Raw genomic sequence first — 26,046 nt, 5'->3', positions numbered from 1 at the left:
GACTTTTATTGACCCGTTGTTATTAACATATCACAACTATTTTGTTTTAAGGACCCGTTGTTAATAGTTTGTCTTAATAAAAAACTAATTTATAAACACATACAAGTATACAGCATACCACACAAACACAACACAAACACACACAACATCAGTTCAACCGTTGGTATCCTGAGTTTATTCTCTCCCCCCCGCTTTCTACATTCTCGTTGTCGGCCGTTGTCCAGATTCCAACGCCCAGATTCCGTTGCCTTCCCTTATCATCCTGCTCGTTCTCTTTATCATCATCATCATCAGGTATGTTCACTTTTGTGTTTCGTCATTAGGGTTTTAAGATCATCTTTTTTGTTTTTCATCTGTTTGTTTTTCGTCTTATTTGTTATCTTTATCATCTCGCATCATCTACTTCGTTCCTCTTATTAGGGTTTTAGGATTTTAGAAGCTCAAACTGTTGTTTTAAATTTTCATTCCTCTTTAGGGTTTTAGATACTCTGCATGTCGTTGTTCATTTCTTATTTCATTCATATTTAGGGTTTTAGGATTATCATAGGTGAAAAACGGAAAAGAAGTCAAAAGAATAATAAGCCTGTGGATAATAAGCCTGGTGAGAGGGGTGCTACGAAGGGCCCTGCAGCCCTTACAGCTATAGCGGCTAAACAGCCGCTTAAAATAATATGGAACGCGAAGGGTTTCCCTACTGGTCCAAATGCGAAGGATTTATCCACTTGGATTGGATGTTGGACAAGACAGTTTGTGCCTATCCATTTAGATGAAATTAGGAATTTGAATCCAAAATTGGCGCAGTTATTCTTGGATCGTATAAAGGAAGCCTTTGATATTGCTGAATGCTATGATAAGTATTTAATACAGAAGGCCGGGAGTGTCTTAAGGCAGTGGAAGTGTGACGTTAATAAGTATTAGTTGTATGTGGACAAGGAGACGGGGGAGATGCGTAAGAGCCCACCGTCAAACAAATGTCCCACCATCACTCAGGAATAATAGGATCTTTTCAAAGCGATTCGAACTAGTGAGAAATTTGAGGTTAAATATCCTCGCCTTTTAATGATTTACCTATCATTTTTTTAATTAATGAGTTCTCTATAATCTTTTTATTATCTCATCTACTTGCGCTTTTATATAATTTGAAGGCCGTTAGCAAAAGAAATCGTGCTAACATTTCATGCAAGAAGTGGAAATGGTATGGTTCTCGAGGCGGTTACAGATTGATAGAAGACCAACTCGTAAGTAGCATGCATCCCCCTGTTTATTTGATTTTTTTAATCACACTTGGACTTGATACACATTTATATATAACTGTTACCATGTTAATGTGTAGGTGGCAAAGGGAGTGACCGACTTGAATCGGCATGTAACTTATAAAGAAGAGCACACGCCTAAAGGATCCCGGTCGTGTGACAAATATGATTAGGAAGTGTTGGCCAACATAGTAAGCATTATTTTATTAAGACGAGTTCCTTACTAACTTTATTATTTTAGTCACAAATATAATTTGAAGTTTATTTAATATATTATAGGAAAAGATATTGAAGGAGGTAGAAGAAGGGAAATTCACTCCCAATGGTCGTGATGACGTTCTTGCTAGAGCGATCGGCCAACCCGAACATCCAGGTCGATTGAGGGGCGTCCTGTTACAGGTTGGAGTCACGAAATATTATGGGAATACTGCCCCGAAAAAGAAGAAAAGGAAGGCTAAGGCTGAGAAGGCTGACATGGTACCATTTATTCTATTATCTTCATTTAAGTTCACATGTTATTGTTTTAAACAAATTGCTGAAACATTACATTCTTGGGATGCAGGTTCAGTTATTGGCATCCGTGATACTAAAGATGAATTCTGGAGGCAAGCCTTCCGAAGAAGAATTGAAGATGATGGAGGATGTCATTAAAGGGGGTAAGGTACAACAGATTGGTCAAGAGGCCGAGAACACTACTACCTTGGCAATACATGAGAATGAAGTATCGCTCAAGGAGATTCAGAAAGATCAGGTACCTACTGCTTCTGAAGTTGTAACAACTAAAGCCGATAAGGTAAATATATGACTTTCTTTTTTTTCTTTTCTTTTTTTTTGGGTAAGATCAGGGGGTGTGTTCCCTGCCAGCTGTAATGCTATAACTTCTGACATCGTGCCATTGGTTAATTTTATTAGGTAAATGAGTCTGAAAAGGAGATGCAACTTGAGTTATCCACCAAAGCTGACAATAATCAGGGGATGCAACTTGAGAAGACGGCTGATGGAAAACGGCAGCATACATTCCCTTCAAATCAGTTCACAGTTTTCGACAAGGTATGCATGAAGTCTTTAATTATTGAAATTTATATGAATTCTATTAAATTTTGGGATATAATATATAATGTATGTGTATTCTTCAGGCCGTAAACAGGAATGTAGTTATTCTTGCTGACCCTAAATCCGCGAAACCTGTGCGTTTTGGCCGGGGTCTCGTAAACATTCCCATCAAATCAGCGGAAACTTTATTGGTTCATGGCGAACAACTTTTGCCGAATCATAGAAAAGTGGAGATAACTCGAGTCTTAGAAGGCCATGAAAAATTTCAACCGCCTGTCCCAGTTCGTGACGACATTACCATTCTGGCGGATGCGGTTTGAAGTTTCATCCAATGGCCGAATTCTCACATCTTCTTGGCTCGTTCGTCTCCGCCTCAACCGAAAGCAGTTGGGGTTAGAAAAAATACCTTTATATGTTAAATTTTTATATGTTAAATGTTTTTATATGTTAAATTTATATGTTATTTTTTTTTTGTAGGGAATAAAAAACACGGATAAGCCGGATAAGCCTAAGTCCCCAGACATGCCAACTACCTCGTCGAAACAACAACTTGATGAGGTATTTAATTAACTTCTCCATTTTTTTAAAAACCTCCCTTTATTTATATTTTTTCTGTATTTCTAAAAAGCATGGAAATTTTGTATAGGGGACAAAAAAGACGGATAAGCCTAAGTCCCCAGTACTACCTACTACTGCCTCGTCATTGAAATAGCAGGTTAATGAGGTATTTAGTTAAGTACTCTTTTATTTTTATTACTCCAACTAGCTAGGATATGTTACCTTTGGATTTTTTATTATTTTATTTATCTACATGTATAGGCTGGTGGTAGTAGCAAAAAAAGAGAAAAGCATTATTTCCCCGAACTAAAAGAAGTTAGGAGTATAGCCTCCACTAATTTTTCCGGAAACGAATTCATGGGTCAAGTAAGAACGTTGATGATGAGGGAACTGTATGTGGCTGCTAGCCGTCGCATAGAAAACGAGCAATTGGTAATTATTTCGCTCGAGGAGGATATTTTAGGGATTGAGCGCGAATCAATTCTGTCATGGGAGCTGCTAGCCATATGGACTGGCCTTCTCGAGATTGATGTCCATCACCTATATGTTTGGATGAAGTAAGTTTCTTAATAAATCATTTCATATTCTAATATTCTGACTAGATATTGTTTTAAATACCGGAATTAATACCGTAATAATGTAGGTTATTGAAATCGAGAGTGATCCCCGAGAACAAGATTACATGTGATCAATACGGATTCCTGTGCCCCTATATTTTATCTATGCATATCACGATGATTTCGTACGAAGATCGGCTAGATTATATTGCTCGGGAATTGGCGAAAAATAAAAAGCTCATTTTTGCCCCTTATAATGAAATCAGGTAATAAACAAATTAATATTATGATTCCACCAACAATTGCATTTTCATAACTAATATATGTACTTGTTAATAATGATGATGTCTCTTGATGTAGGAGTCATTGGGTGCTAGCAGCCATCATGCCGACCAAGAAGAAAGTTTTTTGGTTGGACTCCTTCCATAGAGAACCAAACGAGACCTTTAAGGGCTTGATTATTAAGTAATTTTATAATACTGATTTATTTATAATAACATTAAGTTTCAATTTTTATTTATAGCAAAAAGCTCATTTTTGCCCCAAAAATATGAGTTTCTGCCTCCTTTTTTTTTATATAAAAAAAGGGCCTTTGAGAAGAAAAGAGCTAACGAGGATCAACCCACGAAAGATTTTGATGATGGCCCTACTTTTATTACGATAACAGGGGTACGTCCTCAAATACAATACCTTAAGTGCAAAAATCTGTCTTTAATAATAATACGTGCGCAAATACAATACCTAAAGTACAAGATTCTGATGTGGGCCTTCTCGTCTCTTCGTTTTTTACGTAATAATAGGTCCCTCGCTAGCCGGATAGCATACAATGTGGATACTACGTTTGTCGGTTCATGTGGGAGGTTATTATGCGAAGATATATCCTTATTCCAGAAAAGGTCAGTAATTTAATAATGTGTTTATTACTTTTTTTAAATTAGAGCTGATGTTGTCTTGTTTGCTGCTATACCATGATGTTGCTATGCTGCTGTCAATCAATAATGTCTTGTCTTTGTTTTTTCCGCAGTATGTAATCAACGCGCCACAAGTACCTCAGTACAAAGGGCACCAAATAAACGAGGTAAGGGACTTGTTGGGCAAATACGTCTTAGAACATTGCAATGTAGACTAAATGCATGATACTTAGAGCTTAGATCAGCTTAGTAAATTTTTTGTTGAAGTTAGGGAATGATCTTTGTAGATAGAGCTAGAGTGATGCACAGTTTTAGGAATCTTAGTTCATGTAAAGTGATCAAATTGTTAGTATGAATCAATCTGAAAGTGAAACAAATTGCAAGTATGATGCTACTGTTGTGGTTGAATTGTATCTATTGAGTTCTGATGAACTCAGCTGTGATTTATGCTGCTGCTGATATATGTAGGATTTTGAATGGCATTAAACAAATTTAATCTTAAAAAAAATTAGGGAAATGTAATAAAAACGGTTACTAAAACAAAAACCGTTGTAAATAGCTTTCACAAATACCCGCGCATAATATTCAACAACAGGTTTTAAACGAAGAACCGTTGTAAATACCTTTCACAAATACCCGCGCATAATATTCAACAACAAGTTTTAAAAGAAGAACCGTTGTTACTAACAATATCAACAACGGTTATATTCCGTTTACCCGTTGTTAAAAGTCTTCACAATTTTGGTGGGAAAGATACAACAACGGGTATTTATATTGTAACCGTTGTTATATCTTTCCCACCAAAATTTTGTCAAACTTTCCACAACGACTTACTCGCAACAACAACGGCTTTTAACCGCTGTGAATAATTTCCGCAACGGTTTTAGTAAATAACCTAACCATTGTAAATACCTTTTATAACGGCCGCTTTAACAACGTCCGCTTTTTGTTTTAACAGCGGTTTTTACCCATTGTTATAGCCTGTATCTGTAGTAGTGAATACATTTATTTTGAAAACGTAAAGAAATGATGAAAGACTTTAAAATACCCTCCAAAATGTAAAGAAATGAAATAAAAGGCTTTAATATACCTTTTAAATGTAATTAACCAAATATTATCACCGAAACACGGATTAAACCGTCATGGTATTAAGAACCAAGGGTGAAAAATGTTTTATGGTTAAAACTTGTAAAAATGGTTTGAAAATACTTGAAATGGTAAAAACCGTTTACAAATATGAAAATAAAGAGATGAAGAGACCAAACACGGTTTGGACTTAAGGCTGGGCAGGGTCTATCTGCTACGTAAGTAGCCTCTGCCTCAACCAAAAGTCCTCTGGCTTATTCTTTCCATGTTTTGGACCATGTTATGCATGTTTTAGCATGTTATAGTCGTAAAACAAATGAAAACATGATAAAAGAAGATTTTTACACCCTCATACTTACATGCTAGGCTTATGGCGAGAAATCGACGAAGTGTATCAACTTGTTTGGTCGGAAAACTTGGTTTAAAATCGTTTCGGTAAGTAAAAAGAGTGTTTTGTTAAGTTTAGTGATGGTGTAGTGGTCGAGATGGTCGGTCAAGTGGTTTAATGCACGATGACGGTACCAAACAATGTGTAAGGCTTGTGTTTACGATCGGTAGGTTGTGATTGTGACTTAGGAAGTCGAGTCGAGAATTTTAAGGGAGAGGTGAGGACGCGGACACTCGCGTAACTCTCAAATGGTTGCATTTGAGGGCTATTTATAGGAAAATGAGTGGTTGTGTGAGTTTTGAGCGACGTGGCCACCTAGGCTACTCAAAGAGGCGCGAGCCATGTAGCACGTCTTCGAGGTGTCTTGTCGCTTTCACACAAGTGTAATCATGATTTGTTCTATCCTAGGATTTGGATGCACATGTTTGGTACTTGACTATGTAAGATTCTGGGAAACCTTAACATAAAAGCTTTTGAATGGTTTTGTTTTTTGTGTTTGACTCGGTTTGACTCGTTGTTGGAGTCGGGATTTGAATTTTGAGGAGGAGGGTAAGCACTCAATTGGTCAGTAAGCCGAGTGAATCAACTCTGGTGGAGGAGGTTAAGCACTCAATTGGTCAGTAAGCCGAGTGAATCAACTCTGGTGGAGAAGTTTGTCAACAACCTCCGACCGCTTTATGCGAACTTACTGAGATATCAAAACATCACAACGTTCCAGGACCTACAAATCCTCGGAACCCGCATTGAAGACGACCTGCGCAAGGGTGTCCTATCCAAAACCACCGGTAGAGGCTATCAAGTATCTACATCAACTAGATCTCGCCCCTACGGCCAGACAAACAAAATCGATGAGGTCAACCTCGTCGAACCAACCACAAAGAAAACTGAACGTCCCTAAATGGTGTTTACAAACTTGAGGACGACCTATTCCAGTGCCCTAAAAAGACTCATGGACCAATGGAAGCTACAACTAACTGGACCCACTCCGGACCGGTTCGAGGCTAAGAAAACCCGTTTCCGGAATTCCAACGCCTACTGCCAATACCAACAAGGCAAAGTTCATGACACGGGGGTTTACTTTAAACTGAAGCACGCCATTCAAGATATGATTGAGAAAGGGGAATTACCTTTACCTCCACCCACCAAAACAAATAACAAAATGAACCCCCTGGGAATCCATGCCATCTCTGATGACGAGCCAACCCTGGATTGCTCACACCTCATCCTACCAATTGATGACGAGGTGAACGCCTTGGAAAAGGATACCCCGGATGGGATATTCGTATTCAGCGCCCAACCATGCTCACCATGTTCCAAGTGGTTGAAGAAGCCATAGCCAGTCTCTCAGAAAGGATTACACGACTTGAGGACGCCTACCACCGGTTGATTTTAAACCCACCAACACCAACACCACGCCCAAGGGAAGGTCCTCCAAGCACCCAAAACTCCCCTCACCCAAAAGGATTGCTCCCGCGACCATTCTGGCACGCACTGTAAAACCCGCGTTGTTTAAGGACCTCTTAACCGACCGTTTGACCAGAGAAGACTCGTAGGAAAGGATGGGAGAGAGAATAGAGGATATACGTACCTGTTAATTAACCTAGTAGGGGTTACTTGGCTAGTAGTGGTAACACTCGATCGAGTAGAGCTTACTCGGCCGAGTATAAATGTGACACCCTCATATATAGCGATAAATAAACACGTAAATTCTACAGAAAAACTGACAGGATATGTTTGTAATTGGTTCAACTAGATAAAACCTGTAATTTTTAAAACTTTTCTAAACCATTCACAAACATTTCCAAATGAAGAGTGCCAAAACCTGCAAATACTAACAAACTAATTTACATAACATAGCTAAAGACACGAGAATATAGTGATACAAACCAAAGTAAAAGAGGGAGACATATGTCCCTTCAAAATATAAACACAACCAAATGTTTAAAGGTTTACTACAAAATATAGCCAAACTAAGTCCAAGGTTCTTTTGCTCACTAGCTCGTCCGTGTACCCCATCTAATCATCATCAACTCACAATCGCATTTTATACAAACACGAAAGCCACAATTCGGTGGGGAGTAACTTGAGTCCTCCCAATACGAAATGTCATATTTAATGTAACATGTAAACAACATGATAAATAATTCAATTATCGAGTATTCTAACATATGAACACTAAACTGACCAAATTAAACTATCATGTGAAACATATAACAAGCAGTAATCCAAACTTTATCAATTGTAACTGGCTTGCATCTCACCTATTACAATTCATAAAATCACCATACAAGAAAGGGCAATATATCAAAGACAGGCATAAGTTCTTAGCACCGTCAATAGTCACTCTGTAACTCAAGTCTATACCACGAGGTAGGGAAGGTAATCGAATCGGTATCTTGGCTCAGAGGTTCTATCAAAACATGGCCAAGACACAACACAACCCTAGTCCTAAATCTGCGCAGACCTAGACATGCGGATACACACCACCGCACCCAAGACCCACAATTTTTTTAAAACAAAGTGAGTACCCTAAGGAGTCCACCAAAGGGTTGGCTAGTACTTAAGCTGACCACTTACCCTCAAAATAAGTAACGAGGTCATGCCCCAACTTGGATATAAACCCACCAAGTCAGGAACACAAAGGCTATTAAGCAGTGAACATATACTCGTCAGAGACTATAAAGACCTATCTATGACAAACTCAACAACCTGCAAGAAGTATTCAATACCAATTCCATTTCTAGCAATATTAACAATATTAAAGGTTTCAGGGAATCTAGGGCCGTTTCTACAATATAAGAAACTACTCAAATCAACTAAATAAAACATAATAAATGGCCTAAAATAAGAATAAGGCCGATTATCCAATTCATACAAAATTTCATCCAACCGAATTTTTACCCGCAACCCCAGCCCTGCGACAGGTACGGGTTAAATTGCGGCTGACCAATCACACAATTGACTGACATCGATTCAGTCAAAGGGACTAAGGCTCAGTTTTCGGCATAATCATCCAAACATTACAATTATCGCTATAAAATTCATTCTAAGCCTATTCATTACGATTTCATATCATAACCTATCCTAACATGTGCAAACTACCAATATAAGAATAATTTTACCACCAACATTATATTTACTACTAACATTATTCATTTCAAAAGTTTACCCATGTGTTACTTATACTAACTATAACATTAATGAACCCAAAACGACGAACAACGCATGAAAAATCGCGAAAACAAGCAACGGGCTGACCCGGGCCAACCCAAGGCTGCCGTGGGCCTACACGGGCCTGCCGGGCCTGCTGGGCCTGCTGAGCCGCCACCCCCAATCCTCCGTTTCTCCGTTTTTGTTCATTTTAACACCGTTTTAAGCATCAATTAATCATTCCCATTTCATTTCCATATTAATATGTGAACTTAAACATACAAAAGACATGAATTTAAGCCATATTTTTATGTGAAATAAACTACTCAAATAAAAATCACCAAATCATACAAGAAAACAAGATTGTGACATTAATTCGTCGAGTAACTCGAAATATGTTACCTTTAGCAACAAAATGAGCAATTAGCACCTTGAACACCAAACCCTAATATGCAAGCTAGCCCCTATCTTCAACTATATACGAGTCTCCAAACTCGTCTTCTAAATCCTCACCTAAATAAACAATAAAAACACAATTATAAGCACTAAAACCGAAATTATGCCCAAAATCATCTTAAATCGACATAATGAAAACTGAAATTAAAACATACTAGGATGTAGATCTTGAAGAGAGGATTCCGAAAATATAAATTTTGCGAAAATCGGACTAGAAACGAAGAAGTTATGATGAAATTACCTTAGAAATCTTAGGTTTTAAGATGAAAATGGTGTTTTTAGTTTTGGAATGTGTTAGAATGTTCAAGGAGATGTAGTTGGAAAAGAAAAATCAGAAGGAAAGGAGGGAGAGGGAGGTGTGCCGCGGAAAGGGAGAAAGGGGAGCGGGATTTGGCGGAATTTCATTAGTCGGTTTTGGCTCGTTACGACGATAGTTAGAACCGCTTGTCAATTGCAAATTCCGACAAGGCCAAAGTTCTTAAACACGAGATTACAAGAAGATTGAGTACTCATATGACCCATTTCCAAAATCGTTTGTCCAATTTTCAAAAGAGTTGTCATTTTTCCCGATATGCCCTTATTTCGAAATAAAAGGTTTTTACACGGTTTAAACTATTTTTAAACATTTCGAAATTATCAAAATAAATACTTTACTTCAAAATATAATAGAATTATATTTCTTTGAATTATTATTACTTCCAATACATTAATATCAAATTTTACTTGATTAATAAATTACTTCCGCAATATAATAACGGTCCGAAATTACGGGGTATTACAATAAAAGTACTCGACCGAGTATCGCCGCTGTTGACGCGTTAGTATAAAACGCAAGTTGGTAAACCTTATTTCAGTTTTCGACGGTTCCCTATCTTTCAAACCCTAACATATCTCTCTTTCCTCTCTATCACCCACCTCTCTATACTCTCTCATCTATCCTAGACATTAACTCTAGGAGGGGGAATGGTTCATGCTTGGAGTCCTCGAGCCGGGATGTCATCGTTGCCGACTTTGGTCCGCGTCTCTAGGAAAGTCGTAGTTTCGTTGTTGTTTTTCAGTAGGTTTTGGCGTAGTCTGGTGATAGAATGTGGTTACTACTTGTAGGTTTCGCCTCAGAGTCTTGCCTAGCTAATTATTGGATGCATTTTCATGGATTAACGATAAGGTAGGGTTTTTCCTACTCGGTTTACTGTTTAATTGATTTTAAGATTTTGTGGTAATTGTTTGTACGATTAATATTGTGATTAGCTGCTGTTGTTGGGTTGGAGTTTGGTGTTTTTGTTGTGATAGTTGTAGGTGATGTTCGCGAGCCGCATCCTCGGCTGAGTGGAGTCACTTGCGGGAGTGGCTTCACGCCCTAATTTTGCCCTCTGTGGAACCCGCCACAGGAGGGGATGTGCACATTAATGAACGTGGTTATCGCTCGTTGATGAGCAGGGATTTGGTGGGCAAGGCTGCGGTCCCCCACTGGTAGGGCTACACACTTTAGTGTGTAGTCAGTTACATGATGTGATTGGGAGTTGGAGGTGGATTGTGACAGCTGTTTACTTTTATCGTACTTGTCTTATTTTGTTATGCAGTGAACTGACCCCGTGTTGCGTTTTAAAAATGTGGTGATCCATTCGGGGATGGTGAGCAGTTGGTTTAACAGGTACAGCTAGTCTTAATGCTTGCGGGGCTTGGAAGGGAATCGAGTCATCATACTACCGAAGTAGATGCCGCCGTTACTCACATTTAATAATTCTTGTAGTTTTATGCGTTGTATCTTTATTCCTCTATGTAACTATGTAAAGTATAAAACCATTTAATATACGTTCTACTATTGTTCATTTGATCTACTTACCTCGGGAAACTGAGATGGTAGGACCTTCGTACATTGGGGTGGTCCTTGGTAAGGACCTTGGTGTACAAGGGTGTTACACGCACCCCACAATAATCAACCCCACAAAAACTACCCTCACACGAACTTCCCCTACAAAAACTATCCACTGAGGAATACCCCTCCAAGGTACCTTCAAGATCCTGAAATCAACGGTATCTGGAGAGACGACGCAGAGGACGTCTACGTTGTTCCGGGAAAGGGCAAACAAGTAAAAGAGATCGGTCATCTTACCTGGCCCGGATGCCTCTATCAAAACCCGAACAATGCAACAACAATTCCAACAACGAATAACTAATTGTCCCGGGCGTGGACACTCAACCCAAGGTTCTCGAAAACTCGATCCTTAAACAACTGCAAAAGGCGAAGTCCAAAGTTTCAGTTTGGCAACTTATTTCTACATCCTTCGAGCATCGGTAGACTTTGTTACAAGCCTTGGGAAAGTTGACCGTTCCCTTTACCTCATCTCCTGAAGAAGTGGTAGCTGTAGATACCTCATTTCTGCACCTCCCGCAAACCACCGGGTGATGAGTGGGCCGCATGTTTGGTACACGGAACGATTTATGATAGTTCGTAAGTTTATCGTCAAGTGATAGCTCAAACACCTGTTTCTACCTCATAGTCGTCATCTACGCGCCGATACGGTCGTTTTGACAGTAATTAGAGTACATTTGGAGTCCGGGTCAAAAACCGTCTTCATTTTCTAATAACCGTTTAAAATGCCGAGTTAGAATATTCTGGAATATTCCGGATATTTCTATTCCATATTTTCACTCTTTTAACCTTTGTTAAATTATATCCTGGAAATATTTTATAAATATTAAGGAAATCAAGATCAAACCGTAATTCCATAATAGAAACGCGGAAATCTTTCTTCCGTAGGAGGAAACCATTGGGGAAAGGACGCAGCAGGTGCTGCGCCTCTTCCAAGAGACGCAGTGGCTACTGCGCCTCTTCCCCAGCTCCTTTCTGCGTATTTTCAAATCTTTTCGAGATTTACTTCCAAAGTTTCTCCGAAACCCTAATTCCTCCCTATGATTATTATAAATAGGGACCTGCGTCCCTCATATTTCTCACGCGAGTGTCCGCCCTTCTCTTCTCCCTTTGCATTCTAGACCACACTCTTACTTTTTGGCGCCTACGTGCTTGAACTTTCGACCACGTAAGCTCGGATCTTTCTTAGTACCAGCCTCGTTTTGCATGACCGACCAATTTGACCAACTCCACATCAATCAACTTAATCAATCTTGTTTAATTCACTAGTACAAAAATATTTATTTGCGGCTCCACAAAAGGGGCCTTGCGGCGTTTTTGATGTAGCATTAAATAAGGGGGCCGCAAATAGAAATGTTATTTGCGGCGCTTAAAAAACGCAGCAAATAAATCTCTTATTTGCGGCGTTTTTTTAAAAAAACGCCGCAAATAGTAAAAAAAAAAAATTTTTTTTTTTTTTTTTTTTTTACAAAATCTGATTTAACTCTCAGATATATTCTTCCATAACACAATCTTAAATGATTTTAGTAAGTATTCTAAATTCATACATCAAATAGAACTAAAACACATACATGATTCAAAAATAGTACAAATGCAATATAAAACTTAAAGAATTTAACTAAATACTCTAGACGCCTAGCAACAACACCATCTCAGCTGACCACTTGAGCTTCTGCAGGCTGCAGCTGCTACGTTAGAGCCATCTGCTTTTTGTTTAAGATGTGAAGAAGCTGATGCACTAAAGGATATATCCATCCGTCTGACATATCGACCGCTTTTACTGGATGTTCACCTGTCATTAATGCAACAGAATACATTACCTTAACTGCCTTCAATGAGTACCTTTGGCGAATAAGTCAAAAACAAATGAAAACTAAATATAAAGATACACAAGACCCAGTAGCATCACAAATTTCACAGAAGTCTAATAGAATCCAATGTGGCTGCTAAGCTGCTTTGATTAGTTATTATCAGAAAATAATTTTTGATTAATTCATGGAATAGTAACTGTAGGATGTCAGGACCGTTCGAATTTGATGTTAAATAGTTGCAAATGGTAATGTAGTATGTTGAGGGTGTATTGAATCTTCAATTTCAGGGGAACTTGGCTTGGACTAGAGATAGTATTGAATATCAGAAATCATACTTTATAGGCACTTCAAGTATATCTAGAAAATTTACTTTGATCAGGCTAGCAAAGAGAGTACTTTTCCTTCCTAACAAGCTTGCAACCTTCAACAGCTTTAGCAGTAGGCACATACCAGAACAATCAACCTTTCATTTTCCAGCAGACCTGTGAAAATATGCTCACTTAAAATTTACAGTTGACTTTAAACAAAATACTTAGTAGTACCAATTACCATGTTCATTAACTTTGAGCTACAGCTAAAACAAACTTATATGACCAAAAACAAGGTCCACAAGACAAGTAATTAGTATCCACAGGATTAAATTTGAAGCAAATATGGTGTCAAGCTTAGCCAAAAGATCACGACCAAATTAATCTAATACAAAAATGACTAAACTTGGAACCTGATATGGCAGTATGATAGCAAATAGCACGGCTAAAATGTCAAAAAAGGCTAAATGGTCTACTTAAAGAGCTATTGACTGAAATTTAATGTAGTGGAAAACCCAATTGAGGTGAAGTTAGATCGAGTTCCTAAAAAATACTTGTCCTACCTCTGATGTCTGTGTTCTTTCTCTGCCACAATTGAGTTCCTGAAAAATGTCCATCATAAGTTCAGAATGTAGAAAAAAGCAAGGCATATTATGAGATTACAATTAATCCAAACAATTTATCAGTAAGTTCAAAATCTAACCCTAAACTAGTTGACAGATGCAATAGCTAAGCTAACATTGAAGCATTAATTACCATGTAATCTGTACGAAGTGACAAGGAGATTAGGGGGTCTGGGATGGGTTATTGGACAGGAATATTGCCATTCCATGTTCAGGACTCACTAATGGAGACGTTCTAATACTCAGTTGCAAAAGTGTCCTAACAAAACCTATCTAAGAAACACCAAAAGATCCACAAGACAAGTAATTAGTATCCACAGGATTAAATTTGAAGCAAATATGGTGTCAAGCTTAGCCAAAAGATCACGACCAAATTAATCTAATACAAAAATGACTAAACTTGGAACCTGATATGGCAGTATGATAGCAAATAGCACGGCTAAAATGTCAAACAAGGCTAAATGGTCTACTTAAAGAGCTATTGACTGAAATTTAATGTAGTGGAAAACCCAATTGAGGTGAAGTTAGATCGAGTTCCTAAAAAATACTTGTCCGACCTCTGATGTCTGTGTTCTTTCTCTACCACAATTGAGTTCCTGAAAAATGTCCATCATAAGTTCAGAATGTAGAAAAAAGCAAGGCATATTATGAGATTACAATTAATCCAAACAATTTATCAGTAAGTTCAAAATCTAACCCTAAACTAGTTGACAGATGCAATAGCTAAGCTAACATTGAAGCATTAATTACCATGTAATCTGTACGAAGTGACAAGGAGATTAGGGGGTCTGGGATGGGTTATTGGACAGGAATATTGCCATTCCATGTTCAGGACTCACTAATGGAGACGTTCTAATACTCAGTTGCAAAACTGTCCTAACAAAACCTATCTAAGAAACACCATACTAATATCGATCATACAAAATTAATTTAGACAACTAACTAAACAGCGGTATGGGGAAGATCGTTACCAAAACATCTTTTTAATAATCTGATTAGTATTAGTTAGCTTCATATAAGTAATACGAAGTATGCTAGTTCAATTAGGCCAACTTACATAAACTTACATGTTGAAATGGAAACCAGTACCTTATTTTCAACAAGCTAAGCTATCTTCTCAACTAGCGTCACCTTCTTTGTTTGTCAGGTAAGGAATCTGTTTCAATTCAGAAAGACGCAAAACATCCCTGAATCATGCATTGACAAAATCATAAACAAGCAATAGAACAAGCTAATTATCAATATGCATATCAATGCTACAATGACACTCCAACAGCCAATCTCAAATGTCAGTCCCTCGAACAGTCCAAATTGCAAGAATGATGTCTTTAGAAATATCCTACACACTATTTGGTCAAATTTCATATTCTTAATATCACTGAACAATTCATAGATGACCCGTTGTTACTCAAACCTTTATATCTCGAGTTATAGTCCACAACTTCGGTTGATTCTTGATTCAAATGAGGCCTCAAAGAGACTGCTAGTGCTCGACAATATAAAAGAATGCTGAACTAATCACACCAGTGAGATTGACATCCTTTATGATGGGTTTCGATGGAGAAAATACGGATAGAAAGTAGTCAAGGGTAACCTCAATCCCAGGTGAGCATGCAATTTAATCTCCTGCAGCTGTAATTTATTTTTTTCTGCTTACGATTTGTTCCTTAACATTCAGAAACTATCAGTTTTTATGATATGATATTTGAATACTTTCTCACTTGGGAGATCTAAAATATAACATGTCAATACCCAGGTGTTTCTAAGGCTCCAGTAGATTGTGAGTTAAACTTGCTAAAATTCTAGTCTGTTCATAAAGATCACCAAGCACCACGTCAAGCTCAAATAAAGTGGGATTATTCTAACAATGTAATAGGCTAAAACAAATGAATCATCTCTTAATAAAGATTATAGAAGTTGGAAACAGTAAAACAATTAAAATGAAATGCCATCTAAATAAGCATTCTTATCCTCCCATGACTCAAATAAACAAAGCACGCTAGGTGAACACCCATTTCAAACAGTCCTAAATAGTCTATTTGTTATGAAAAGAACAAATTATAACTACTTCTATGCATCTGGTACCTATGTTTCAACTGTCCTAAATATCAAATGATGTGGCATAGTTACACACTTATACCTCCGTTTGGTGTTGGTTATGAGACTTAATAGTCTAATAATTAAAATTTACAAACCAATGCCATAAAATCTTCAAAGTTCACAAATAAATGAACAGCTACAACTTCAATCGGTAAAATTAGGATGCTAATGATGTTATTTTTGTCATGAAATGATAATTAAGCATAACTAAAGCCAAATACAACAACAATTATGCTATAAGCATATAATTTATCATTTCATATCTAAAGTAACATTACTAAGATACTAATTTTGAATCACCCAGAAACCCTAAAAGCTAAATTAAATCATTCAAGAGAATAATTTTACCTATTAGTTAAGGAGAGAGTGAAAGGAAGGCACCGCCTGTGGTGAGGGAGATATGGTGACATCCGGCGCGGTGGGGAAATGTCGAGCCGACGAGATTTAACGCATTTTGTGAGGGCGTGCATGCGGGTGAAGACTGGTGTTTGGAAAGTTTCCACTGGTGGGCGAGTCTCAGGATGTAGGTGGGGCTCCGGGCCTCCGGCTAAGTCGTCTGTCGGTGTACAAACCTGAGGAGAAAAGTCGCGAAAATGCGGTAGTTAACAGTACGGTGACATATCGTGGAGGGCGAAGGACGGTGGTTCGTAACGGCGACCGCCTTGGTCGACGCGGTAGATTGAGAGGTGTGAGACTGTGAGGGATGAGGGATGAGGGAGAAAGTGAGAAATAGTGAAACAAAATTAGGGATTTGGACTTGTTGTCTCTAACAGGGATGATTGGATGAATGGGTGAGGAAGTGTTACTTGCTTTTGTTGTAAATATCCAGTATCTTATTGCTGCGTTTGGGGATAAAACGCCTCATATTGTTCTATTTGCGGCATTTTTTCAGTAAACGCATCAAATAACCATGTGTTATAAAAATCAATAAATTAATTCAATTTTTATTTGCTGCTTTTTGGCAAAAACGCCGCAAATGAAGAGCCGCAAATTAAGGTTTTTCTACTAGTGATTTTCTCTTAGAGGGCATTTTCGTCGTACATTCGAGTCGAACATCACTAAACGTTAACTTAGTCAATCTCGTTTCGTCAAACATGTAAGTTTGAGGGTGTAAATCCCATCTTTTATTATTGTACTTTATTTTTGTAATCATTATTGTAAAGTTTACGTCGAAAACACATTCAAAACCGATTTACAAAACATTATTTCAAACCCTTTTTACGGATTAACAGGAGACAAACGTCAAGAAGGAACGCAGCAACTGCTGCGCCTCTTCGAAGGGACCCAGCACCTGCTGCGCCTCTTCCTGAGGCTGCCGCAGTTCTTGCTTTCCTTCTTCTTCCTTCGTCGTTTGTTCGTCTGTTTGTTTTTGCTTTGCCTTTTATTGTTTACATTTCATTAACACAATAATTTTAGTATGATAATTTTGACACATAAATCATTAATAATTTATCATCTTTTAAATTCCCGACTTAAATCCCTTATAATTCATATTTGCGGGTTTCGTCATCAAAATCAAATCCGGGTTTTAGAGATTCGATTCATCAATATCAAGTCTCTGAAATTCATCTTTGGTATATTTTCATCTGTTATTTATCATCATCATCATCATCATCATCATCATTAGTTCGTCATTAATAACCTGATTAACCTATTTAAATTAATTCATTGTTAGTTTTGTAATTAATGTGTTCTAATTAATTTGAGTCCATGTTTTATCGTTTTTATGACCAAGTCACATGTAAATAATCTGCTAAACCACTTTTATCCGAGTCAAATATCAATAATCGATCATTTAAATCACCAATGAACATTAACGGCTTGCAATTCCGGCTTCACAGCTATAATTCACCTCAGGAACAGACGCAGTGAGCACTGCGCCTCTTCCAAGAGACGCAACAATGTTGCGCCTGTTCCGGGTTGAGTTCTGTCTCTGGACTTCCGTTGTTACTTTGACCTAGTTCGTTAGTTTACGTATTAATTAACTATTATCCGTATTATCACCTTTAATCTGTCCGTTAATTCATTTTCCCTTTCTTTTCTAAAATTATCCGCTTTAAATGTATTTTCGACGTAGATCAATCAAACCATTGTAATTATTGTAATTTTCATTATTGTATTTTATTGTATCTTTATTATTGTTCGTTTGTATGCTCTCACATGCAATTAACCTAAATTTCTACCTCGACATTAATGTATGTTAAATTACGTGTTTACCGACTTAGTCATTCCTCACATGCTAGGATTAATCTAATGGATGTTGCATTGCATGCATATAACCTTCAACATATCAAGTATAGATGACTTCCCTAATCATTAGTAGATGCCGCTATCGAGGCGGGTGAGATTAGGTTTTCGATCAAAAGAGCTTCCTAATACGTACCCTCACCCCTTACTCCAGATCTCTGTGAACATCCGTGTTCATTGGCATCCACGAGAGTCATTCTAGACATAGAATACTAAGGGTAACGAGTTCTTGGTGTTCATGTCACTACTTTGTGTCTTGACGTGACACTAGGTATTCGAACGGTTTCCAATTTTCCACAATAAATTGGTGGCGACTCCACAAATGCAAAAGCTTGCTCGCTTTTTCTCCCGAGCGACCCCCGTGGGCCCGCCTCCACAGTTTGGCGACTCCGCTGGGAATTAATACACTTATGTGTAGCCAAGGGTGAAACTTGAACAAGTTTAGGGAATAATTTGTACGAGACAGTTGTTGGTTTTCATAACTCGGTCTTTCTAGATCGTTTATTCGGCCTTCCTAGGCCCAACCCAACCTATTCGACCAATCGTCCAATCTAGACGGTCCAATTTGTATCAAGTGAAGGAAATGTAGATTCATATACATACTAACATACTCTCATATGTCAAAATTAATATGTCATAAAATTAAATACGGATTTTATGCATGCAAACAATATAATAAAAGAGAAGAAATCATATCCTTACATTGAAATTTCGGTTCAAATGGGCACAAAAGAAATCTCCTTTTCTTTTGTTCTTGAGCTTTCCTTTAATGGAAGAACAAGATCCAAGTGTAGGATCTCTCCTTAGGAATAATACCCAAAGCTTAACTCTTAATCTAATTAATATTATTTGAACTAGTATAATATTAATCTCATGAAAAATGAACCAAAAATTTGTTTGGTTTAGACTCCTAAAACCGGGTAGGAGATGTGGAGAGGAAGAGTATTTTTTTTTATCTCTCTAAAAATAATTTTACATGGTTGAATGAATAATAATAATCACCCACACATACATATGGTGAATAATAATTATTTTAAGTAAAAGAACTCTTGTTCTTTTCTATGTAGAACCGATTGGGAGGGAAGGAGAGCCCAATGCATGGGCTAATTTTTCTACCCAAGAAATGTAGGCTTGCATGGCTACACATAGGTAGATCATCATTGTGTTTTCTCTTATTAAAATAATTAACACAATTTTTCCACTAAAACCCTCTTAATATTTCGGTACTTATAAAATGGAAAGTCCATTTTATATTTTGTCATTTGTCAATTTTGTCACATGTTACATGTTACATGACATGTAACAATGCAATGTATTTTTATCATATTAAAAATCAACGTATTAATAAAAATACGTCATATACAAAAATCGACTTAGTAATTCATAATTACTTATACCAAAATATTTTACCAATTTATAAATCATATTTATAATAATTCATTCAATTCCGATTGTTTCTTTAAACAACAATTTCATCCGAGTAATGAAACAATTCGATTACTCAGACCGTATCTCATTTAATCATATTTCAATTTGATACGTAAATTTTACTTCCAAAATCGTCCGTCAATTTTTCAAGTAATTTAATTAACTCGTAACATTATACGATTAATTAAATGATCAATTAAGAGTATTGCCCTATAGGTATGACCTAGGGGTCAATCGATCACCACCGTCACACGACAGTAATGTCAAACTCTAGTCACCAATCATTACCGATATATGTTGACCGATTGACATAACAAAATTACTTCCCAATTGTATTCTTTAAAATGAGATTTAATAATGATATTTAAATCACATGATCGCACTATTGTTGAGGACACATTTCCCAACAATCTCCCACTTGTCCTCGACAAGTGTGCGTCACCAATTCTCTTGTCCTATTACTATCTCCCACTCAATGCAAGGTGTCTTTCAGGTCGTACTTGCAAGTGATCATATCGAGAGTGGTTTCCTCGATCTGGAGAATAACTGATTGACCGGACTTATCTATCATAGATACTTTCCGAGCGTGGCCACGCATTTCCAGTTCATTACTCCTCGAGTGGCCCTGAGATATTGTTTTAACCCTGACAAGGGGATGGACAATTCCTATCGCACTCATTCCCTTCGACTAGCCACAGCCATCATAACCCAAAATATGCCCATTTGACCCCATTTACGAAGGTCGTAGTAACACAAATCAAAGTTAATCTGAAACTGAGCTATCTTAGGTGAATAGTCTTTAGTCAAAAGAATCGACTCATTTGAATACTATAGCAGCTCTCGCCACGACCAGGCTATATAAATTTGCCAGAACTCTATAAGCGGTCATTAGGCCCGACAAAATGTTCCTAACAATCCGCCTATGTGATCGACTAGTCATCTCACATGACTCTATGGCATTTGAACTTGCCATCAATCGCATCACACTCTAGTCACTTCGAGACGTCACCTCATACAAGTGACTATGGGCGAATACAATGCTAATCCGTGTTCACTTTAACGGGGTTCAATTGTCTCTACAACCCGTTTGGATGTAACAAAGTATAATAAAAGAGTTTTAAAATAAAACTCGAACGACAAATGCGATTATCATATATGAATAGTCAATGCCTGATTACTATTCATGTTTTATAATCTAATTTGATCTTGTATGTAGTTGTTCATTTCAATTCAATTGAAATGACATGACTCATCATGTTAAGCCTATGAGAAGGCTTTGGTTAGTAGGTTTTATCAACTTCTTGTACCTTACTCAACCTTACTACATACTCGTTTTCCTTTGTAATGTATACATTTGCATTACAAAACTTTCTGAGTACGTGTCGAGATCCAATCAAGACATAGGCCCTCTAGCCTAAGAATAGCTCCCACTGTTTTCACAGTGTGCGGGACTCATCCTTCTGCACATCTCATGATTGCAAGTGTACTCAATTTCCGTTATAAATATCTCTTATTGTTCTTTATTGCCTAGAACGATTCTAGAAAATCTACTTCTTAATTAACATTGCCACAATGGTATCTTAACCATCCTAATGTGTTTTGACTATGGTTTTGTCGGAAACCATGCGCAATCTCAATTGTCAATTGTCACTTGTGTAACACTCTTACACAATATTGCATCATAAACACTTTGCTTTACTTCCTTAATGCTTCTGCAAGCACTTAAGGGTAATCTTTATAGCTTACTTGGTAAAGATTACTTAAATTCGATTTTGAAAACAGTTCATCATACTCAAAGCATATGAAGTGTTATACATCATTTCTTTTTAATTGATTCGGCAGTGGAAGCAAATGAAATCAATCAAATATATTCAATTTAATTGAACTAGTCATGAATCTTATCAACATAAGACTTCTTATCTGGCGCTAATATCATGTGGATTTATCTTCATAAATCCGGATATTCAAGATGTATTATAATACTCCAAAAGTCTTAAATCATTCTCAATGATCAATATGTCATCCACATATCGGACTAATTAAAATTTCCGTAACTCCCACTAAACTCCATGTATAAACACAACTTCTCGACTTATCGAGAAAAGTTTTATCACATGATCAAAATGTTGACTCCAACTCATTGATGTCCTACTTAAGATTCTCTCTTAAGTTTCACATTATCTTAGGATTGCAAGAATCTATAAAACTCAAGACATGTATTGAATACATTCCTTCTTTTGAAGAAGTGAGTTTTAGATTCACTTGCTACGTATTTCATAACCTCATAATGAAACACAATCCCTAAGAAGATCCAAATAGACTTAAGCATTTCAATTAGTGCAAAATCCTTTGTCACTAATCAACCAATCTTGCTTTGAAATATCTCTTTATTAGTGCAAAACCCTTTGTCACTAATCAAGCCTTTTATTTCGGATTTTCATGGCTCTAAGCCTTGTATTGAGTTGTGACTTGAACACTCTTATGTAAGTCATATGTTCATTACTTTCCAGAAGTAATCAACTTGAATCAAACAATTTCTTTTGTAAGTTATAAGCTCTTTACTTTCTTAAAAGTAGCATGAATTCATCATTTTTAACAAGTGACGAATTTAACCTCCTAGGTTTTGAAGAAACAACGTCTTACACAAAACGTCTCATGTAGCCAAGAAAGACCAGTTTCTTGCGACATAACATTCTTTGTGGCTCTTGAAAAATTTCTCCCACTCTGTCTTCAAAAATAAACTTGTATTTTAGAAAGACAACTTCACGAGCCACAAACCCGTCGTACTCGTGATAATTGAAAGGGAAAAATGAGTATTTGTTTCTTGTGAAAACTTACAAACATGGTACCCTTACCATTTCATATCTCATATGATTCGATTTAGTGGAAAAATAATTTAGACAAAAATGATAAAATCCCCAAAAGGATCAAGTAACTCAAAGTAACTTGATTGAAATCCAAACCATATCGAATAACGTTTGATTTCTTATCTAATCACACATTATTCCATAATGCGTGCTAAGAGAGATTAACTTGTGATACTATATCACATTTCCTTTTGCTTATATCAAAGTCTTCACTTTGATAATCCCATCACGACTTAAATCGTGATTCCTTGAATTCTTTGAAATTCTTCAAAAAATTTCTCTATTTACCTTATTAAGTGAACACATTAGTGTCAACCTAAATCGTTGGTAAAAGAAAATGATCAACCGGTTTTTGGATCAATGATTTACAACCTCGATCTCCTTTTCAACCAAAAGGCACAAGACATCTTGCTTCGAATACAAGATACGCATATATCATTAACAATCTAATGGTTTCAAGAGTACTCAATAACTCTTTGCGTTCATCATTCCAAAATTTAAGGTTTAATCTTGGGTTACCAATTTTGAGTCTTACATCATCTATATGACATATCATTCTAGTTTGGTTTAGAATATAATCACCTTGATAATGGGCTAGCCATACATCAAATCGTGGTGTATAGGGTCACATAAGTGAAAACCTCTTTTGTATCTTAACAAGTTTATATTCTTATTTAGAGTTTATGTACTTAATAGTCATAATTAAGTATAACTCCAAACCCAAAAACTAGATTGAGTACACAATTACTCTATCTCTCGATATTGTTGTTGCTAGTCGTCATATTCTAATCACCCTATGTATCAAGTACAATGATGAAAACCTCCATTGGTTTCTAATATTGACGAAGTAGTACTAGCAAAATTTTATGTTTAATCAAATAAACATTTTAAAGAAGAAGGTCCCATTAGATGTCCCACAACTAACTTGTTGATTCTTCAATAATTTGGGGTAGTTTCCTTTCTCGTGTCTAACATTTAAGACAATGGAAACTTTATCGGTTGGGATTGATAGGTTTAGTATCGTCATTTTCAACAACTTTACTTTTAACATTACCTTGTATCAATTCCATTATAATCCTTACTTCTTGAACCTCGTTCTCATCTTAACGGTTTAAGAGAATGCTCCCACTCATTTCAATGAGTCTTTGCTTTGAGAAGCAAAATTGAATTCATGAAGAACACTCTTCATTTGTTCGTTTTAGTCTTAAAAACTTTCATTGAGGTGGTTGCGTTATTTTGGTCAATTACGAATTCTTGACAAAACTAATTACCAAAATAATTTATCGCTTCAAGGTACTTAATTCAATTAAGTATATGAAAAACAATCCATTGTAAGTAGATGTGTTAGTCAAGAATCAAAAACCTGTTTGATAATGAATAACTTTAATCTATACTCTTTACAAGAGATCCTTAGCAATGGTTAATTTGAGGTCTTAAGAAGAAAAATCAAATTTTGTCTTTGGTTACGATGTTTTAATGGAGATTTGAATCAAAATCGAAATGATATCGTATATGAATTGTGGTAAAGAAATAGAACAATATAAAAACGGAATAGTGGAAAACTTAACATTTATCGTTTTATTAATACTTGTAAACAAGTATAGCATTTACATAGTGACCTCTACCCAACTATGATAAATGATTCCAAGATCCAAATTCATATTAACTTGGGTACGGTGGGGCCGATACATCCCTTATCAATATAACTCGGTGGATTAACTCTTTAATCGATTCTACTTTTAGAACTCTTGGTCGATAAAATTACATTAACAATTATCTATAGCCCAAAACACATCGACAAGGGCACGGTGGGGCCGATACATCCCTTATCAAATACTTTTGTTGAGTTCAATCCAAATTTCGAATAAATGTGTCCATGATCCAAACCCACATTAACTTGGGCACGGTGGGGCCGATACATCCCTCATCAACATGAATTCGGTGGATTAACATTCATCACCCACTTCCCCTACGTAACAAGGTTTGTACCCCGGTGTGGCCGAGCGCACTCCCTCGCGAAATAGGTTTTCATGGTTTCTACTATTTGGTAAGGCTATGTCTCAATTGATAGTTTTAGCGAGAGGTCATGTCAATTTATTATCTATCACGTTTTAAGTGAACTAAAGCGGTGAACTACGATAATTTTAATTGACACGGTCGATAAACTCGATAAAATAAGGATGCATGTTTTAGTTATGACGATTTAGCGATGCATGTGACATAAAATAAAATGCATGCATAAAGATAAATAAATCCTAGTATGGCCTTTCCTAAAATAGAAAAACTATTAATCTATTACATATTCGGAAACCAACTCCATTGGTCCCTTGAACTTCGGTTGTGGCACGCATCTCGAGGTAACACCGTCTTTATGTATCGCCATTCTTGAAGAAATCCGTCTTTTGGAACTCCGGAATGAATAAAATTACATAATAAATTACATAATTTCCTATTATACATTTGTAACTAAAATAAAATAAATCTATTAAATTACAAAACGGTGATACGAGATCACAATAAAAATTACAACCGAATCGATATTCCCATACATTTCGGGAAATACCAATTAAAATCTAAGGCCATACTAAGTAAAATTACATAATTCAAAATTACATAAATGAAAATTATGACAATCATAAAGAAAATGCAGCATTATAATATGTATGAACATGCTCAATTTTTATGCTAAATCGCCCTAAAATAGCCAATATCGTATATTACTCGGTTTTTACGGATTTGCGTGATTTCAACATTTTATAATCACAAAAATACATAAACTCATATTTATGCATAAGTTAATTACCCTAACCTCTTAGGACTCAAAATATAGTCTTCACTAATAATTTGACCATAATTAACCTTTATTTACAAATTTGTTCATAAATGGACCAAAATTACAAAAATAAGCCATTAAACTTCAAATAAATCACAAAAATTCCAAATAAATTCAAAATTTGAAATTTAAATTCATGAACATTCTGGAAAAAATCCATGACACTCATAATGTTCAAAATCTTTAGGTTAAAAATTTCGAAATTTTTCCGGAAAAACAATGTTGCGGTTTATCGATTTATAATAAAATAATCATAAAAACATGGAAAAATTATTTTCATTAACTTTTCAATTTTAGATCTGAAAAATATGATGAAATGCAACATTAGACGTTTTTCCTAAGTCATAGATTATGTTTTATTAATTTTCCACTAATAATGTCACTATTTATGCTATTTTTTTTCAAAAATTCATAAATCATGCAAAAAGACTTCTTTATAGCCAATAATTTTACACACATCTTGTAAAATTGCATGTGACAACATATTAATTTTCTATGACCAGATTCGAAATTTAACTCATATTAACCTATTTTTCACTTAAAT

At 36.3% G+C, this 26,046-nt stretch overlaps 1 long non-coding RNA gene across 2 annotated transcripts; it reads right to left on the bottom strand.

Annotated features, from left to right (window-relative positions):
* Positions 1-12,778: 12,778 nt before the first annotated feature.
* On the bottom strand, positions 12,779-16,962 carry LOC141640297 (uncharacterized). Of its 2 annotated transcripts, none has more exons than XR_012542929.1 (5): positions 16,476-16,962; positions 15,117-15,214; positions 13,968-14,006; positions 13,467-13,578; positions 12,779-13,077 (listed from the first exon to the last, which is right to left on the bottom strand). It is a non-coding gene; the product is annotated as an uncharacterized LOC141640297 (long non-coding RNA). The 2 variants fall into 2 exon arrangements; XR_012542930.1 differs by having other exon boundaries at positions 15,117-15,183; positions 16,476-16,935.
* Positions 16,963-26,046: the final 9,084 nt, after the last annotated feature.

The sequence above is a fragment of the Silene latifolia genome, unplaced genomic scaffold (genome assembly GCF_048544455.1).
Source record: "Silene latifolia isolate original U9 population unplaced genomic scaffold, ASM4854445v1 scaffold_75, whole genome shotgun sequence".
NCBI classification, from domain to species: domain Eukaryota; kingdom Viridiplantae; phylum Streptophyta; class Magnoliopsida; order Caryophyllales; family Caryophyllaceae; genus Silene; species Silene latifolia.
Note: the sequence above shows the minus strand (reverse complement) of the source record. Positions and strands in the feature narration are given on the sequence as shown.